Source organism: Staurois parvus, unplaced genomic scaffold, assembly GCF_062004578.1.
Source record: "Staurois parvus isolate SC_StPar_1 unplaced genomic scaffold, SC_StPar_1.0 ptg000020l, whole genome shotgun sequence".
In the NCBI taxonomy this organism is placed as follows: domain Eukaryota; kingdom Metazoa; phylum Chordata; class Amphibia; order Anura; family Ranidae; genus Staurois; species Staurois parvus.
The window spans coordinates 14,297,206-14,304,118 of NW_028317816.1; the positions used below are offsets into that span (position 1 = coordinate 14,297,206).

At 43.9% G+C, this 6,913-nt stretch overlaps 1 long non-coding RNA gene across 1 annotated transcript; it reads right to left on the minus strand.

The window, feature by feature from the left end:
• Window positions 1-5,631: 5,631 nt before the first annotated feature.
• Window positions 5,632-6,212, minus strand: LOC149472833 (uncharacterized). The gene is made up of 2 exons (XR_016314288.1): window positions 6,011-6,212; window positions 5,632-5,905 (listed from the first exon to the last, which is right to left on the minus strand). It is a non-coding gene; the product is annotated as an uncharacterized LOC149472833 (long non-coding RNA).
• Between the last annotated feature and the right edge of the window lie 701 nt (window positions 6,213-6,913).

Sequence of the window (6,913 nt, forward strand, 5' to 3'; positions counted from 1 at the left end):
TATGGAAAACAGGCTTCGTCGATGCAATCTTAGGTTTGTTGGTCTGCCGGAGAATGTGGAGGGCTCTGACCCGGCCTCCTTCTTGGAGTCGCTACTTACTACTACCTACGGTAGGGAGGTGTTCTCCCCTACCTTCGTGGTGGAGAGCGCCCATCGGTTGGCCTCTAGGCATTCACCACGCACGTTTATTGCCAAATTTCCTGAATTATCAGGACAGTGACACTATTCTTCGCCTTACCAGGGAAAAGGGAAGTATCCCGTTTCAGAGTCACGGTTCTTCCAGACTTTTCGGCAGAGATCCAAAAACGTTGTGCACAATTCTTGGAGGCTAAGAGACAGCTCCGGGTCCACCATGTGTCCTATTCTATGCTTTTCCTTGCTAGACTTCAAGTTGTGGGGGATGAAAAGGTCCATTTTGTTGAAGATCCAGAATCGGTGCTGACCTGGCTGGATCAACAGACAGCACCAGGACTTGCTCCAGCCTGATATACCCCCTCTTTTTCTCTCATTATTATTACTGTGATGGTTTCTATTACTATGCTTGGTCTCCCCCTAGCCCGGTGCCCTGAAAGTGTATCCCTTTGTCTATGCCTCCCCTATTACTCCTTGCCTTCACCATCCTGTTTTTCCTTCTTTCTCTACTAGTGTTTATTCCTCCTCCCTCTCCTTTTCTTTTATTTCTCTTTTCATACACTTCATATTTCAGCTTCAGCTCCTCTCTCCTTTTCTTCTACATCCTTTTTATGAGTCTTTGGCCCTTCCTCTCTAGATGTTTGGTGTCTCCCCCCTCTACTTGGTTTCCTTTTTTTTTCTCTTCTCTCTTTTGCAGTCTTTCTTTTCTACTTTTCCCATGTTTGTTATTTTTTTCTCCTCTTTTCTTTTTTCCCCTCTTTTGCCTGCTTACTTGTTTCCTTCTCTACCTCTTCTGTTTTCTTTCACTTTCTGCTTTTTTCCCCTTTCTCTCCCTTAGTTTTTCCTCTCTGTGTCTTCTTCCCATTATTTCTCCTCCTTCTCTTTTTTCCTCTCCCCCTCTCCTTTCTTTTTCCTCTCTCCTTCATTTTACTTTTTTATTTTTTTTTTTGCTGGTTTTATGCTTGGTTATTTTCTCACTGGGACACCTGGCAGCCTGAGTTGTGTACTGCTTTTCAGCGAATTGTTCACTCCCCTAGTACCTGGAGCTCTGTTCGTGGTTGCTGTTTCTTGTCCGCAGAATTCAGTTATGGGCAGAGCTCTGGTGTTTTTTATTTTTCATTCTGCAACTTTATTTATGTGTGGTTTCCTGGCCAGCTGGAGTGGGATGCACTGTTTTGCTCCCTTCTCCATGCTGGTCAAGAGTCCATAGTTTATTTTCTTATTTGTTCCAATTGTTCCTATTTGTTTTATACTGTGTTTGAAAACTTGAGAGGAATGTTGTGCTGTCCATTGCTGCTTTCATGGTATCACCGTATGCAATGTATGGGACTCGTTTACCTATATCCCAGATATGTGTATACCTATATTTGGTACTATCCCCTGCTCCTATTGTATATTATGTCTTGCACTTGAGGATTCGCCTGCCCAACCTTTTACTGTTTATAGTGCCATGGCCTCCCTTAAGTTCCTGACGTGGAACATTGCTGGTATGAGAGCCTGACTTAAGCGTACTGCAATTATATCCTAACTAAAATCTCTGCGGGCTGATGTGGTGGTCCTTGTGGAAACCCACGTCACCGGTCAACTTCAGATGGCCCTTAAAAAAACATAGATTGCCTGGCTTTATCAAGCTACCTACACCTCCAATTCACGTGGTGTTGCCAAAGTGATTGCTAAGACAGTCCGTTTTCAGTTATTGACTTTGCAGGCGGATCCACAGGGCAGGTTCCTTTTTCTACATGCTGTTCTCAGTGACTTTGAAATGTTGATATTGGCCTACTATATCCCTCCCCCCTTTCAGTTTGCAGATTCAATGAGGGTCTGATGTTTATTATGTGTCATCCTGGTATTCCAGCAGTGTGGCAGGCGGATTTTATTATGATTATAGACCCTAGTCTAGATAAACTGGATTATGACCCCTCTGCTCCTACTCCATTCCATGTGCCCCGGTTTGGTAAACTTTTGATGGAATTAGCGCTGGTGGACACTTGGAGAAACTTGCACCCCATGACAAGGGCTTACTCCTGTTTTTCGACCTCCTACTCCACGATGTCTCGCATAGATTATATATTTATATCCAAATCGCTACTATCTAAGTTGGGGGAGGTGGGTTTTACCCCTCTGGTATTGTCAGACCATGCTTCCTACTGGATGTCACTCAGCCAGCCTTCTTCCTCCCCTATTTATATGTGGAGGTTGAATCCTTTTTGGCTGACTGTTCTCCCAGATTTGGAGGATGTACAGACCGCTTGAAGTTGTTACTTTGCGGATAACGTGGGTTCCGTTGACTTTGGTTCCGGTTGGGACTCCTTTAAATTGCACGCTCGTGGCGTTTCGGCATCCCGCATCTCCAGATACAAATCTACATCGAGCTTCGCTGTTCGGCGGGCACAGGAGCGTTTACTCGACCTAGAACACTCGTTTCAAGTTAACCCCTCGGGCGAGGTCTCCTCATTGGTAAGGTTGCATGCTCGTCTAGTTAATCATCTCCTCTTTGAAAAGGCTAAGCAACATATCTTTTTTACCAGGCAGGGAATATTAGAGCATGAAGAACAGGCTGGTCGCTTTCTAGCATACTTGGCCCATTTGGACCTTGACCCCCCGTCATGATCTCCTTGAGAGGCACCTCGGGCGCTAGTATCACTGACCCAGATCTGGTGGCGGCAGAGTTTCGTAACCTTTTTTTCTAACCTCTATTCTTCCACGGTTCATGAGTCTCCAGATGAGCTCACTCAATTTTTACAAACCATACCATTTCCTACCCTTACTCCCCCTCAGGTTGCTCTCCTGGAGGCTCCTATTTCCACGGATTATATCGCCAAGGCTACAGCCCACCTGTCTCCCTCAAAGGCGCTGGGCTCTGATGGACTCCCTTTAGAGTTTTACACATATTTTCAGGAATCTTTAATCCCTCGTTTACATTCTTTATATCAACATATGTTTGAATCTGCCTCTCTTCCCCAGTCTATGTGCGAAACTTTAATTGTTCTCATCCCTAAACCTAGGAAGGACCCCTCACTTCCTGAGTCGTATCGCTCCATTTCCCTTCTGCAATTGGATATTAAGATCTTGGCTAAGGCCCTGGCCTTGCACCTAAATAAAGTTATACTAGATCTAATTCATATGGATCAGGTCGGGTTTATGCCAGTTAAAAATACGGCATTCAATCTTCGGAGGCTCTTCATGAATTTGCAAGTTACCCATGGTAATACGTGCTCTAGAGTCGTGGTCTACCCAGATGCAGCTAAGGCTTTTGACTCCATGGAGTGGGGGTATTTATGGGAATGTTTATGAAACTTTGGTTTCGGGCCCAAGTTCCTTAAATGGCTTATATTACTTTATCACGCTCCTTTGGCAAGGGTCCTGGTGGGTGGATGGGTGTTGGATTCCTTTCCCGTTTCCAGGGGCATGCGATAGGGTTACCCCCTATCTCCCCTACTGTATGCACTGGCAGTAGAACCCTTGGCCATAGCTATCCGACTACATCCTGATATCCATGGTTTGCGTTCCGGTCTACTGACCGAGACGGTGAGTCTTTACGCTGATGACATGCTTTTGTATCTGGAGGATGTGGGCCCTTCGCTTGGGGCTGCTCTTGCTCTTATTGAGAATTTTGGACGTTTTTCAGGGCTTTGTATAAATTGGGGGAAATCCCAGATTCTTCCTTTAGATTTTGGTGCCCCTACTAGGGAACAGGCTAGGTTTCCTCTGGTTAGGGTCAGCAACATTACTTATCTTGGGATTGTGGTCTCTCGTGATGCTTCGGATTATTCCCAACTTAATTTAGAACCCCTTTATCCTATGTTAAAGTCCAGATTGCAGGCCTGGTCTCATCTTCCCCTTGGGGTTATGGGATGGGTTAATTTGATTAAGATGGTGCTTCTTCCTAAACTTCTGTATATTCTCTGGCACGCACCTATATATTTACCGTTGCAGGTATTTAAATCCCTTGATTCTATGCTTAACTCTTTTGTTTGGGGTAATGCTCAGCACAAATTGTCATGGCATGCTCTTAAAAATCCCAGGCATCTGGGGGGTACCGCGCTCCCAGATATTAACCTTTATTATTTGGCAGCCCAATTATCTAATTATGCGGGATCTTGTGGCTGTGGGGGACCGAAGGGGATTGCTGTATCACCACTGTAAGATTTGGTCATTAGCCTCTGGAAGGTTGCAGTTCTGCATATCCATGCTCCCTTTGTGGGATAACCTGGATCTCCCCAAATTGCGCACACTCCCTGATTTTAGCCTATGGATCGGCAGGGGGATTTTATATGTTTCTCACGTGTTCACCAGTATGGGAGTCAGGTCTTTTCAAGACCTCTAGGGGGAATATGATCTCCCCAACTTTATGTTTTTTTGTTATCTCCAGCTCCGTCATACTCTGTGGGCCCAGTTTGGTGGCTCTGTTTTACAACCCAACTCTAATTGTCTTTTGGATGTGATTATGGGCACGGAATATAAGAAACTCACTTCCACATTCTATAATGCTTTGCTCTTACCTTCTGCAACATTATTGGCATATCGCCTTAAAACCGCTGGGAGGTGGACGTGGGGTAGCTGGATGATGAAATGTGGGAGGAGGTGTTGTCCTCAACTGAGATGGTTTCCCCGAGGTTGTTGGACCATCTTACTCAGCTATATATCATACATAGAACCTACTTGACACCAATTTGATTGTCTAAATACAGGCCACAACATAGCCCACTTTGCCCTAAATGTGGGGACCCTGATAGTACTTTTTCTAATTTAATATGGTCCTGTCCCTTCATACGGGGTTACTGGTCTCAGGTGGTCTGGTTCCTCCATGACAAGATGGCTCTCCTCTTACCCTTTTCTCTAAACAGTGCTTGCTCGGTCTTCTTCGTAGTTCAGAAACAGACAAATTTCAGACTCTTTTTTTGCATGAGACGCTATTTGTGGCTAAGCTACTGCTTTCCCGTATGTGGTTAAAGTGGTTAAAGGCGCTGACGCCTATGTTTTCACAGTGGGTAGCTGCAGTAAATAGCACTCTACCATATAAGAAGGTCATTTATATACATAGAGGATGCCCTGTTAAATATCACAAGGTTTGGGATAGATGGCTCGACTCTACATCTACTTGTGACGAGGAGGAGGAGGAATGGTTACTCTTTGTAAATTTATGTTGTTGGTTGCTATTATGCTGGTCCTCCTTTCCTTGCCTGCAGCAAAGGTTCTATAATCTGTATAATGTATCACTCATTTGTTTAATTGTCCTGTGTTTGTTTTCATTGAATGTGTAATGTGGCTGCATATTTGTTCCTCTCAATAAAAAGTTTCACAACAATAAAGCAAAAGCAAGCCACCAAAAATGACACTAATTGTTAATGTCATAAGCACCTCTCCGACTCACTTGTACAAGTGTGGATACATAAACCCAGGGGACAGCATACTAAACAATATGATAGTGTGACAAGAACACGCCTATCTGAAAAAGAAGGTTTCTAAAAGATCCACGCGGAGTAATATGAATTCAAATGAATTTAACAATACTTTATTTGATCACATAGATCATGGGGAGGTTAAACATAAGCACGGTGTACATATGAAAAAAATAAAATCATGTTTAAAAACACTTAGCGTCTTCAATTAAGGGTCATCTTAGCCAACAGAGCACCATATAAGGCAGAGTGGTGTAATGATGGAATAGTTATCCTGGATTTCCGTAGGTTTCCTGCTTAATATTTGTGTGAACCGTATATTCAGTAGGTGTGTTCCCAGTATAGATCAGGGACCTCCTGGAATGTACAAGCTGGAACACAAAAATACATGGTATGTATCTAGCAATATGGAAACCAAATCACATCCAAAATTTACCAGGCCTCCCTCCACAATAGTCAATGGATGCTGCTGTTACCTTCTCATAGGTGAGACTATCATACCCGCCTCTCAAATGTAGGGACTTCCTGGATAGCCACCCCAAATGGAACAGGGTCCACAGTACCAAATGATTCTGAGGATATATATAGAAAAAGATAATAAATGTGTAGAACATGGGCATCAGGTAATCCCGAAAACAAAACACACATAAAGATGTGGATATATTACCATCAATAAGGATCAAGAAGACTCCTGTCGACTTGAACTAAGATCAGGTCCTGGATGCTTTTCCAAAAATGCATATGGGGGTGAGGGACCAGGTATACACGATGCGTGGATTTCAAACACATATAGTGTGTATATAGCATATAGCAGGCCGTAGATACCTGAATTTAATATACCCAGTAAAGGGTTTCCAAAAATTGCTCAATTTGAGAAGGTTATTTGCGGTTTTATAAGGATGTGGCTATGTCACAGCAAAAAATACCTGAATAGGATAGCATATGTATATATATATATATATGTAGATTCTCCTCCTTAGAGGATTTCCAAAAAATTCCCCGAGTATACAGGGTAAATTAGGCCCATACAACATGCCCTATGAACACCATGTAGGCTCTGTAAATCTCAACAGCCGTAAGCTTTTAAATAACTTGCCACCGGTGGAAGATATATTTCCCTGAAGGATTGCCGTTTGCGAACCGCTGTGATAATAGCCCACTGGTAGTTCTCAAAAGGTCTTGGGCCTACCTAGCAGGGAGCTGTGACACCGCCGTTCCTTCCCGCCTCGTGGGCGCCGCACCCTGTGAAGACGCCGAGCGTAGTGACGTCAATACGTTGACGCGTTTCGTCCGCCAATCACCGCAGACTTCGTCAGAACTGGGAGGGGACTTCAATCCTTTGCCTTATATGGTGCACTAATTGCATACCAAAAAGTCTC